Genomic DNA, 13,786 nt, shown 5'->3' on the forward strand with positions numbered 1-13,786 from the left:
CTGATTTGACACCAAATTCTCAACATAGCCCCTAAATATTGATCCTTTGTGGCACTTTCAGAACAAAATCGACAACACTATAAGTTTTTTTTCTTTTAATACATGACTGTAGTCTCTTTGCTAATATTGCATTAGATGTTTGCATCATCATTTGTAAGTAAGATTGGATTATAGTTGTATCATTTTTATTCGATTTTGGTAATTTTTCAGAAGAATTAGGAAGATATATCTTTTTCCCCCAAATTCTAGCATTACTTGGATAATTTAAACATTACCTGTCTCCCAAATTTAAAAAGAATGCCCTATAAAACAATTTACCCTTTGTATCCTTTATTTTTTATTTAGTCTTTTATCCTATACCTTTAAAAATTAATTTGATAGAGAAGTTTTAAGTTTTTAGAAAAATTAAGTGGAAAGTACATAAAAACAGCAGAAAGTACATTGGCCGTCTCACTCCCAACCCCACCCACCCAGAGTCTCCCCTTAGTAACACAATGCATTAGTGCAGTACATTTGTTGCAGTTTCTGAGTCCATGTTGATATACTATTATTAACTAAAGTCCAGAGTTTGTATTAGGGGTCATGCTTGTGTTGTATATTTAAGTTTTTGACTATGTATAATGACATGTTTCCATCATTTCAGCATCACACAGAATAATTTCACTATACAAAAATTCCCTGTGCTTCACCTGTTCATTCTCCCTCCCTTCCCCTAAGCCCCTGGAAAACACTGATCTTTTAACTGTCTCCATAGTTTTGCCTTTTCCAGAATGTCATTTCGCTGGAATCACGTAGCACGTAACTTTTGCATACTGACCTCTTTCATTTAGCAATGTGTACATAAAGTTGTGGGTTGCCATGCCCTCCTCCAGGGAGTCTCCCTGACCCAGGGGTCAAACCTGTGTCTCCTTCATTGCAGGCAGATTCTTTACTGTCTGAGCAACCAGGGAAGCCCACATAAAGTTCCTGCATGTCTTTGTGTGGCTTGGTAGCTCATCTCTTTTTATTGCTGAATAACATTGCACTATATGTGCATGCCACCATTTGTTTATTCATTCACATATTGAAGGACATCTTGGTTACTTCCAAGTTTTGACAATTATGAATAAAGCTGTATAAACATTTGTGTGGACATAAATTTTCAATTCACTTGAGTAAATTCCAAGTAGTGCAATCATATGGTAACAGTATTTTTAGCTCTATAAGAAGCTGCCAAACTAACTTCTGAAATGTCTGTACCATTTTGCATCCCCCAAGAATAAATGAGAGTTCCTGTTGCTCCACATCTTTCCCAGTATTTGGTGTTGTCAGTGTTTCGGGATTTTAGCCATTCTGATAGGTGTGCAGTAATATCTCATTTTTTTTTTAATATCTCATTTTAATTTGCAGTTCCATAGTGAAATGTAATGTTAAGCATCATCGTCTATGCTTATTTGCCATTTGTATCTCTTCTTTGGTGAGGTGTCTCTTTACATCTTTGCCCATTTTTTTTTAACTGAGATGTTATCTTACCATTAAGTTTTAAGAGCCATCTGTATATTCTAGATACCAGTCCCTTATCAGATATGTTTTTTAAATATCTTCTCTCATTCTGTGGTCTATCTTTTATTTTTTTTTAACCATGTATTTCACAGAGCAGAACATCTTAATTTTCATGAAGTCCAACTTGCCTTTTCCTTTTTCTTTCATGGAATGTGATTTTTGTGCTGTACCTTAAAAAAAGAAAAGGCATTACCAAACCCAAGTTTATCTGGATTCTCTCTTCTGTTATCCTCTAGATGTCTAATAGTTTTGCAGTTTACATTCTGGTCTGTGATCTATTTTGAACTCATGTTTTTGTGAAAGTTAGTCTAGATTCATGTCTAAGATTCATGTTTTTGTGTATGGATGCCCGGTTGCTCCAGAATCATTTGTTGAAAATACTATTCTTTCTCCATTAAATTGCCTTTGCTCCTTTGCCAAAGAGAAGCTGAATATATTGGTGTTGGTCTATTTCTGGGCACTGTATTCTATTCTATTGATGTATTTGTTTATTTTTTCCCTCCAATATCTCACTGTCTTGATTACTGTAGCTTTATAGTAATTCTTAAAGTCAAGTAGTGAAGCCTTCCAGTTTTGTTCTTCACCTTCAATGTTGCATTGGGTGTTCTGAGTCTTTCCTGTCTATATTTATCTTAGAATCTGTTGATATCCACAAAATAACTTGCTGGGATTTTTTCAACTTTTTATTTTGTACTGGGTTATAACAGATTAACAAATGCTAGTTTCACATGAAACTAGCTAGTTTCATGGTAGTTTCAGGTGAACAGAGGGATACATGTATACATTCTCCCCCAAACTCCCCTCCCATCCAGGCTGCCACATAATATTGAGCAGAGTTGCCTTGTTGTACCCTAGGTTCTTGATGGCTATCCATTTTCATTTTTATTGAGATTGCATTAAATCTTAGATCAGTTTTGGTAGAACTGACATCTTGACAATATTGAGTCTTCCTGACCATGTACATAAAATACCTCTCCATTTATTTAGATCTTCATTAATTTCTTTCAGCAGAGTTTTATTGTTTTCCTTATGTATATCTTATACATTCTTCCTTCCCTCTATCCATGTCTCTCTTCTCTCACACTAATATAAATGTATTGTGTTTTTATCTTCAAATTCCAAATGTTCATTGCTGGTATATAGGAAAGCAATTGACTTTTTGTATAGTAATTTTATATCCTACAACCTTGCTGTATTTGTGTAATAATTCCTGGAGATTTTCTTTTGTCCATTCTTTGGAATTTTCTACATAGACAATCATACCACGTATGAACAAAGACAGTTTTACTCCTTCCTTCTCAATCTGTATACATTTTTATTTCCTTTTCTTGTCTCATTGCTTTATCCAGGAGAGTAGACATCATTGTCCTGTTCCTGAACTTAGCAGGAAACATCTAATTTCTCACAATTAACTATGATACTAGCTGTGGGTTTTTTGTAGATGTTCTTTCTCAAGTTGAGGATGTTTCCATCTATTTCTAGGTTGCCAAAAATTTGTTTCTTTGTTTTGTTTGTATGTAGATTTTATATGATGGTGGATTTGATTTGCTAATGTTTTGTTATTTTGTTAAGGATTTTTATATCTATTTTCATGAAAGACATTGGTCTATAGTTTTCTTTTCATTTCTTTGTCTAGCTTCGGCGTTAGGTTAATGCTGGTTGCATAGAATGAGTTAGGAAGTATTCCCTTCCCTCTGCCTCTATTTTGTGGGAAAAATCTGCTATCATTTTTTCCTTAAATATTTGTTCAAATTCACCAGTGAGCCCATCTGAACCTGGTGCTCTCTTTTTTGGAAGGTAATTACTTGATTCAATTTCTTTGGTATATGCTGCTTCTGCTGCTAAGTCGCTTCAGTCATGTCCGACTCTGTGCGACCCCATAGATAGCAGCCCACCAAGCTCCCCCGTCCCTAGGACTCTCCAGGCAAGAATACTGAAGTGGGTTGCCATTTCCTCCTCCAATGCATGAACGTGAAAAGTGAAAGTGAAGTCCCTCAGTTGTGTCTGACTCATAGTGACCCCATGGACTGCAGCCTACCAGGCTCCTCCATCCATGGGATTTTCCAGGCAAGAGTACTGGAGTGGGGTGCCATTGCCTTCTCCTTCTTTGGTATATAGGTCTATTCAATTTATCTATTTCTCCCTGTATGAGTTTTGGTAGTGTGTCTTTCAAGAAACTGGTCCATTTCACAAGGTTATCCTAGGAGCTTTTCACAATTCCATTATCTTTTTTTTTCCATTATCTTTTTAAATGGTGGATCTTAGACAAATGTTTATATTTCTTCCATGATTATCAAAATAATATGGCCATTTACCTTTGTTGGTCCACTTTTTATAATTCATGTTCTTAGGAAGCTACTCATTTGATCTAAGTCTTGAAATGTATTGGCTTCCCCGGTAGTTCATCTGGAAAAGAATCTGCTTGCAATGTAGGAGACCCAGATTCGACTCCTGGGTCAGGAAGATCCCCTGGAGAAGGGATAGACTACCCATTTCAGCATTCTTGAGCTTCCCTTTTGGCTCAGCTGGTAAAGAATCAGCCTGCAATGCAGGAGACCTGGGTTAGATCCCTGGGTTGGGAAGATCCCCCGGAGGAGGGAACGGCTACCCACTCCAATATTCTGGCCTCGAAAATTCCATGGACTATCCATGGGGTCACAAATAGTAGGACATGAATAAGCAACTTTCACTCACTTGAAATTTATCGGCATAAGTTTAAACAAAATATTCCTTCTAGTTCTTCTAAACTCTTAAAATCTATAGTTACATTTCTGCTTTAGATAAAGCAAAGGCTTTACCTCTCTCTCTCTTCTAGCATCTTGTCCACTAGGTTTTCAGGGGAGACAGGGTCACTGTGATACTGTAAAGAAGAGGCTTTTGATTTATTAAGTGCATTTAGTTTTCAAACCCATTACATTCAGTTTTTATCATCATTAATTATGTCTTTAAATTTAATTTATTTCAATGTTTTAAATATTTCTTGTTTAATAACTGAAATATCTACAGTGAACGACACAATTTTCTAAATTATTTATAAATCCAGGTTTGAGTTTCCCTAAGACCCCTATAGAGCTTCCCTGGTGGTTCAGATGGTACAGAATCTACTTGCAATGCAGGAGACCCAGGTTTTGATCCCTGGATCAGGAAGATCCCCTGGAGAAGAGAATGGCAACCCTTTCCAGTATTCTTGTCTGGAGAATCCTATGGACAGAGGAACCTAGCAGCCTACAGTCCATGTGGTTGCAAATAGTCAGACATGACTGAGTGACTAAGCACACAATACCCCTATATTTTAGAATTTGTTTTCTTTATGGTCATATAATCAACACCGATAAATGTTCTAGCCATAAGAAAAGAATGCATATTTTCTCCAGGTCAAAAAAATTTATACATATTTACTAAATGAGTTAATAGTGTCCACCTCTTAGCATTCTCTTTGCTTTCACTTCATTAAAGACTCAATTCTCTTCACTTTCTAGGAGCATCTTTTAGAGATGTTCTTGGGAGGTCTAAATGCTGGGCATACAGATGCAAGACCAGCCATATTATATTTGCAATGTCCCTTTTGGTTCCATTTCTCAGAAAGAAAAATGTCTGAAAGTTCTGATGGCCACAGGCAGTACTCTGCCAGGGAACTTTCTGATTAAGTGCTCACTGCATAAATAAGTTGCTCAGATACACTGAATTTTCTGGAGGAGAATTTAATCTCCACAAAGTACAAACAACACCAGTAAAAGAAACAGAGTGTTCTATACTTCCAAGGACTGGGATTAAAACAGGTGACAATGCAGCTATCCTATGAAAAGATCAATAAATAATGAACAATCATCTCATCTAGATTCATCCTTCACAATATCTTGCATTGACCTCCTTCTCTACAGAGTCCCACCATTATCTCTGGTGTAGTTCAAGGTCCAGTTAATTCAGATCAGGCCCCTTGGAAAAGCTTCATATCTAACGGTTCTGCTTTCCATTTCTGACCCTTTCCATCATTCATTCCCATAACCTATACTCCAAAGCCATTCCTCTGAGAACATAATTTCCTTCAAGTCAGAGAGTGAAGTTTTGACTTTAGTGTCAAAACTCTTAAGCACTAAAATTCCTTGACAACAGGGCCAGCCCTTTTTTCTAACCCTTTCAACCTACTCATTTCCATTAATCCTTATATATCTTCCCAGACTGATAAACTCATGAACTCCATACTCATTTTCTTTAACTTTCCCATTGCTGAAAATCTTATTTCCTAAACTGAAAACTGGCAAGAAACTACTTATTTTATATAGTTCTTAAATAATGTGTACTAATTCAACATTGAATAATCTAGGCACTGTTATTATCATTGGCCATTTAACACACAAAGACTCAGATACTTAGAGCAGCTAAGTCTGAATCCACAGCATACTTACTTAAGAACTACACTGTCCTCTTTTTTAATTGCTCTGCCAGAACTTGGAGAAGGAAATGGCAACCCACTCCAGTACTCTTGCCTGGAAAATGCCATGGACGGAGGAGCCTGGTGGGCTATAGTCCCTGGGGTCGCAAAGAGCCAGACATGACTGAGTGACTTCACTTCCACTTTTCACTTTCATGCACTGGAGAAGGAAATGGCAACCTACCCCAGCGTTCTTGCCTGGAGACTCCCAGGGACAGGGGAGCTTGGTGGGCTTCTCTCTATGGGGTCTCACAGAGTCGGACACGAATGAAGTGACTTAGCAGCAGCAGCAGCAGCCAGAACTTACAGATTCTTCACAGCCTAGACCAATCACTCTCATGGAGTAAGCTCTCAATAAATAGTTCTTAGATGAATGAGTAAATGGTTGAATGATTGAGGGAATCATGTGGAAATGCATGCTAAAATGCTTTAGAGATTATAAATTATTATGCAAATACTATTTATCATCCAGAAAATCACATTATTAAATTCCTTTTATGAGACTCTTTTTTTCCCCCACTTAATTTATGCTTTGTATTAAGACATGCTAAGTAAACACTGATTTACCTTTTTGTCAATTGTTTTTCTCCCAAACCCAGGTGACACCTCACCTTCCATCACAGGAACCACATGTCCAAATTGACAAATATTGACAATAAGAAAATACCATATTGAAGCCTTCTATCAAGCATATTATTGGAGATCAGAAGAAGTTGAAAACCAGAAACTATAGAGAGACTGTGTGGGGTATGTGGGTATGTGTGGGTATGTGTGTGTGTGTGCACGCACGTGGGAGCACATCTGTACACACACACTTGTTCACGTTTTCAAACACTGGGTCTCTCTCCGTGTACTGCACGGACAGTCTCAGGAGCCTCCTCCTGACCTGGTACAATCGCAGACCTCACACAAGCACCAGATGTCAGTGTTGGGCAACTTTCAGGTTGACTGTTTGAGGAGGCAAGCGGGTCTCCGTCGCTTAGAGACAGAGTAACAGTCATATGCACGAACACAAACACCCTTAGGTGCTAGATAAATCGTAGAGGTCCATCACACGCAGACTGTAACCTGGGCAATGACGCAGCAGCTTCTGAAGATCCAGCCCTGAATAAAGGGCTGGAGTGAACAAGCACAGGATGGATGGCAGAACCTACAGTTCTCTTCTGACAGAGACATCCAGGAAGTACCAGGGGTCTGACTCCCTCGCCACAACTGTTGTAAGTCAGAGCAGAGGGAGGTGAGACCAAATCGCTCTGTTTGATTAATGACCAGGGCTTCATGTTTGCAAGCCACATGGTCAGATGGTCAAACTCCTAGCATGTCCTCAAGGCCTGACATGACGTGGCCCCGACCAGGTTCTGCAGCCTCATCAAGAACCACTCTCCTGTCTTCTCTTCATTCCAGCCACTGAGCTCTCTCTCCTCCAGGCACTATGTTCCCTCAGGCTCAAAGGCTCTTCTTAGAATGTTCTTGCCACTCCCTTAGCTCCTGCTTCTTCAAATCTCAGCACAAATTTGTCCTTCATCAGGAAAGGTCAGGTCCCACAGGTCAGGTCTCTTCTCTGATGGTCTCAGAGTACCCTTAACTTCCTTTCATAGGCTTATCAGACTTTCCAACTATATGTTTTTCTGATTATATGATTAATGTCTTTGTAGTCAACTTTAGGGTATAAGCTCCATCAGAGTAGAGAACAGAGCGGCTGTTTTGCCCATTTCTATTTCCCTGGCACCTGGTAGAGGGCGTGACATACAGAAGGGCCTCAGTAAATAAATGTTAAGTGGGTGAATGAAGAAACAAATAAGTGAATTGGTGAACAAACAAACAAGTGAATTGATTTCATTCATTCTTCCTCTGAACAGACTTCCATGTAGAAAAGCATGCATAAAAGGTAGGATGGAAGTAGGGGAGAATAGCTCAGATAGCTGGAAAGGTGATAGTTCCCAGAGTCTGAGAAGAAATCAGAAAGCTAAGAGACCTGCAGAGATGCAGTCTGACTTGGGGCTCAGTTACGGTAGCAGGACTAGAGTCTTCAAAGAGCAACAGACTCCTGTCTAACACGCACAGTATAACCAATATACACTGGTCCTCTCAGTAAGGAAAGAAGCATGTGTGCTTAGCGGCCCAGTCGTGTCTGACTCTTTGTGACCCCATGGACTGTGGCCCACCAGGCTCCTCTGACCGCGGGATTCTCCAGGCAAGGATACTGGAGTGGGCTGTCATGCCCTTCTCCAGGGGATCTTCCCAACCCAGTGATCGAACCTGCGTCTCCAGAGTCTCCTGCTTTGGCAGGCAGGTTCCTTACCACAAGAGCCACCTGGGCAGATGCAAATACATGAGGAATACTGGCCTTTCTTTAGGATAAATTGTTTGAATTGTATTATGTGTAAGAGAAGAGATGAGAGACAGATAGAGAAAGACAGATGGGATGAATTTGTTCTTCTGGGGCTTATGCCCAAAGAGGGGGAAAAAAATTCTGGCTATTTTTCTTTCTTCCACAAGATGGGGCAATCGGAATGAATTCAACTATGAAGCAGGAAGCACTCGCGAATTCTTTTTCTACATTTATAAGCTTGATTCGGTGAGACTGGAAAAATGGAGTCCGTTTTGAACTTGTCTGTGCAACTGTATAACATTTTCTGAATAGATCAGGCCTGGGACAGACAACAGTGAGGCAAGAGGGGAGAGCCTAGAACACATGCTCACTCCTTAGTGACGTCGAAGGGACCTGGCCCAACTTCCAGAACTCCTAGCATTCCAGCCCCAGGGAGCTCCAGGGGTCTCCGGCAGCAAATTTACCATGGAGAAATATTTCTTCACATTAGGAGAAATTTCTAAATGAGATATAATGAAGCCTACTTTGAACTAAATTATTTTAATACGATCCATCACAATGTACAAATTGTGTCTCTTAATAGCTTGCTGCTTAAAGTCTGCAATGACTTCATTCAGTGAAACGTTCCATAATGCATTAAGTCAGGGCCTGCATAAAATAATTATGACCCTAAAAACTAGAGTTTTCTTTTTCTACTTATGACCTATCTGCACATAACCCTTCTTGCTTCTACCTGTTACCACATCATTATATATCTAGCCCTGGAAAGAACTTGGGGGAAATGGGCTCAAAACCAATTTCAAGATTAAATTAGCACTGTTCAGGAAGAAAATTAATATTTATGTGGTGTTTTGATCTTCATTATCTCATTTGATCCCCCAGATAATCCTGAAAGTTAAATATTGTTTCTTTTATTATTACTGTTTCACTAATATACAACATGGGTTATTTTCTTACTCAATATGCAGAGTAAGTAAGTACTAAAGATAATCATGAACTCAGGTTTTTGGACTCCAGTTCTCATTCTCCATGGATGGGAGTGGTGGAAAGAAAGGAATAAAGGGACTTAGAAAGGGACTAGCCTGCCCTCATATGAGGGCCAAATGCACATTGTTTAAGTTAGGAAACCCAGCCACGCAGGCTTAAATAATAAAGAAAAATTATTGGCTCACACACTGGAGAAGTCCAGAAGTCCTAGTTGCTCAAAGGAGGTGCTCATGAACCCAGTCCTCGAGGTCTTGGGTTCATCTGCCAGCTTCGCCTCACAACTTCAGTGGTTCCCAACTATGTTCTTGTGGTAACAAAATTATCTAAGCTGTTCCAGATCTCACTGGGTCCCGCTCAATCACATTTGCAGAAGAAAGTGTCACTTTCTAAAGTTCCCTCCTCTGTGACTGACCCTCTTATTGGTTCAGAGTGGGTCATGGGTACATCTCTGAACAAGTCTCAGCTAGGAAGATCTACGTGGCTTGATTATAATCCAAGCAGAATCACTACACTGAAGCTGGGAAGAGCATCCATTTATTTCATCTGGGCTCTCATAGCTAAGAAAGAGTGAGAGGTGCTTGGTCCAAAAGGGAAGCAAAAAGGAGGAAATAGAAAATGGAAAATTATAAAATGTATCTACTTTTTCTGGAATTTAATAGTTATTTAAATATAATATATTGGCTCCTTGAACAAGTAAAAACTTTGTGAGCGTTCTGGGTCTATCTTGATTGCTGCGTAATATAAGAAAATCTATTGTAAAATGTCCTGAAGAAAGTCTTAGTTCTTAGCTTTAGAAAGCTTAGAAAACAAACTCGTAGACATTATATGAGAGATATTTGGTGCCTAGAAAGTAAGATATTGCTCAGTAACCCTGGAACATTCAGAATTCTAGAACAGGTAAGTATTAAGAGGCTGTGTGTGTATGAGTGTATGTATGCGCGCGCGAGCGTGTGTGTGTTCATTGCTCAGTCGTGTATGAGCTTTTACAACCCCATGAACTATAGCCTACCAGGTTCCTCTGTCCATGGAATTCTCTAGGCAAGAATACTAGCATGGATAGCCATTCTCTTCTCCAGGGGATCTTCCCCATCCAGGGATCACACTCAGGTCTCCTGTATTGTGGGCAGATTCTCTACCATCTGAACCACCAGGGATTAAGAGGCTACAGATGGAAAAAAAATGCAAGAATAGAAAATCTACATGGGTTGAAAACTTGCTGTGTCCCTTATATAAACATCTACAAGGAGAAGGGTTATCTAATTAAATTTCAGAACAGATTTTGTCTACCCAACCACTTATTTCTCCAAGCCATAGTTTCCCTATTAGTACACATGTTTGGAATAGAGAGAGATATTGATCTCACAGTGTTTTTTAAAACTTAAAGCCAAAAATGTGCATAAAAGGTTTTGTCAACATGAATGCTACACATATAAGAATTATGTATATATATTGTTGGACATTTTATTTATAGTTATTTAAGTTAGGTTGCTATGAAGGAATGTTTGCTACAAGTTCTTAAAAATAAGTTATAAAACCTAAAACAGGTTCTACATTGAACTTTCCAAAGAGAGTGGGATATATCTCATTTGTACAAACATCCCATCCGCTCCAGTCCATGTGTGCATGCATGCTCAGTCTCTAAGCTGTGTCTGATTCTTTGCGATCCAATGGACTATAGCCATGCTCCCCTGTTCATGGTATTTTCCAGGTAGGAATACTGAAGTGGGTTGCCATCTCCTTCTCCAGGGGATCTTCCTGACCCAGGGATGGAAGCTGTGACCCCTTCCTGGCAGATGGATTCCTTACTGCAGAGCCACTAGGGAAGCCCAAGTGGCTACAGTCCATCAATTGTAAATCTCTCAGAAGTTCACCTAAAAGACTCCGCATAGTACACTATGAAGTTTTGTTTTCATGATTGGCTAATTAGCCCCACTTGCGTAGAAATCTAAGCATTATCAAATAAAAACCTAAAATGTTATTACCTTTGTAAAAAAAAAAAAAAAAAAAGCTAGAAGTTCTGAAATGCAACTCCTGCCATTGCTTAATTGAGCTGGATCTGAAAGTATACCCTTATAATAGAATACTCTTCGAACATCCTCTGATAAGTCATTTGTATTTTTCCAACAGATGTCATCAAGTAGCTCTGCCTTAAGGATACTGAGTGCATAAGGTGTTTTTGCTGTTGTTCATTCACTAAGTCATGTCTGATTCTTTGCAACTCCATGGACTGCAGCATACCAGTCTTCCCTGTCCTTCACCATCTCCCAGAGTTTGTTCAAATTCATGTCCACCAAGTCAGTCATGCCATCCAACCATCTCATCTTCTGTTATCCCCTTCTCCTCCTGCCTTCAATCTTTCCCAGCTTCAGGGTCTTTTCCCATGAGTTGGCTCTTCATATCAGGTGGCCAAAGTATTGGAGCTTCAGCTTCAGCATCAGTCCTTCCAATGACTATTCAGGGTTGATTTCCTTTAGGATTGACTGGTTTGATCTCCTTTCTGTCCAAGGGACTCTCGAGAGTCTTCTCCAGCACCACAGTTTGAAAGCATCAATTCTTCAGCACTCAGCCTTCTTTATTGTCCAACTCTCACATCCATACATTACTACTGGGAAAACCATAGCTTTTACTATACAAGAGTCAGAAATATTTTTTGGATGTGGCTAGTTGAGTATCTTTATTGACTTTATTGACTATGCCAAAGACTTCGACTATGTGGATCACAATAAACTGTGGAAAATTCTGAAAGAGATGGGAATACCAGACCACCTGACCTGACTCTTGAGAAACCTGTATGCAGGTCAGGAAGCAACAGTTACAACTGGACATGGAACAACAGACTGGTTCCAAATAGGAAAAGGAGTACGTCAAGGCTATATATTGTCACCCTGCTTATTTAACTTATATGCAGAGTACATCATGAGAAACGCTGGGCTGGAGGAAGCACAAGCTGGAATCAAAATTGCCAGGAGAAATATCAATAACCTCAGATATGCAGATGACACCACCCTTATGGCAGAGAGTGAAGAGGAACTAAAAAGCCTGCTAAGGAAAGTGAAAGAGGAGAGTGAAAAAGTTGGCTTAAAGCTTAACATTCAGAAAACTAAGATCATGGCATCTGGTCCCATTACCTCATGTGAAATAGATGGGGAGACAGTGGAAACAGTGTCAGACTTTATTTTTGGGGGCTCCAAAATCACTGCAGATGGTGACTGTAGCCATGAAATTAAAAGACGCTTACTCCTTGGAAGGAAAGTTATGGCCAATCTAGATAGCATATTAAAAAGCAGAGACATTACTTTGCCAACAAAGGTCCATCTGGTCAAGGCTATGGTTTTTCCAGTGGTCATGTATGGATGTGAGAGTTGGACTGTGAAGAAAGCTGAGCACCGAAAAATTGATGCTTTTGAACTGTGGTGTTGGAGAAGACTCTTGAGAGTCCCTTGGCCTGCAAGGAGAGCCAACCAGTCCATCCTAAAGGAGATCAGTCCTGGGTGTTCATTGAAAGGACTGATGATGAAGCTGAAACTCCAATACTTTGGCCACCTCATGCGAAGAGTTGACTCATTGGAAAAGACCCTGATGCTGGGAGGGAATGAGGGCAGGAGAAGAAGTGGACGACAGAGGATGAGATGGCTGGATGGCATCACCAACTTGATAGGCATGAGTTTGAGTTAACTCCGGGAGTTGGTGATGGACAGGAAGGCCTGGCATGCTGTGATTCATGGGGTCGCAAAGAGTCGGACACGACTGAGCGACTGAACTGAACTGAACTGAGTTGAGTATCTGCCCATGGTCCAAGCATTGCTTATTGCATATAAAGCATGCAGTTTATAGGAATCATAGTTTACCACCTATAACAGTGGACATAAACGAAAGAATTAGGCAAAGAGCAAGAATTTTTTTTAAAAAAATAGAATTCCTAATGCACAGACATATTTTCCCTCACTTTATCTCTCAATAGTAATTGCTTACTTAGTCTTTCAATTTTTTCTAAGGTAAAAATAATCACTTTGGTTCTTTTCTTAATACCTAAAGTTCTATATGAATTAATTCTGTGTCCTCTTAAGCTTCTGGGTTTTAAAAAGAGAACAATATGAAAAATTTCCCCTTTCTTTTTTTTTCGGACATGGAAATCTGCGTTGGAGTTAAGATGGCATTCTTACCATCTCGGTTCCACTAATGAACCCTGCCACCAGGACTCTGTGACAGCGATGTAAAGTCAAAGGAAAAGAGTTTTCATGTTTAATATGAAATAGAACCACTATTTTTCTTCAGACATTTTGCTTGCTTCTTAGTCCCCATCTCCAAGTTGCTAGCCCTTGCTGTCAACATAGCTCAATGTAAAGAGAAATTGTCTCCAAATTTTGATCATATACTTAATTCCAAGCCCTTTGAAATATCTTCATCTTTAATATGGATTTTTCATGTTAGATCCATGTTAGATTCTTCATCTAAATTTCTCTTCCTTTAACATCCCTTTGCCATTCAATAGC

Source organism: Cervus elaphus, chromosome 4, assembly GCF_910594005.1.
Source record: "Cervus elaphus chromosome 4, mCerEla1.1, whole genome shotgun sequence".
Lineage (NCBI taxonomy): Eukaryota > Metazoa > Chordata > Mammalia > Artiodactyla > Cervidae > Cervus > Cervus elaphus.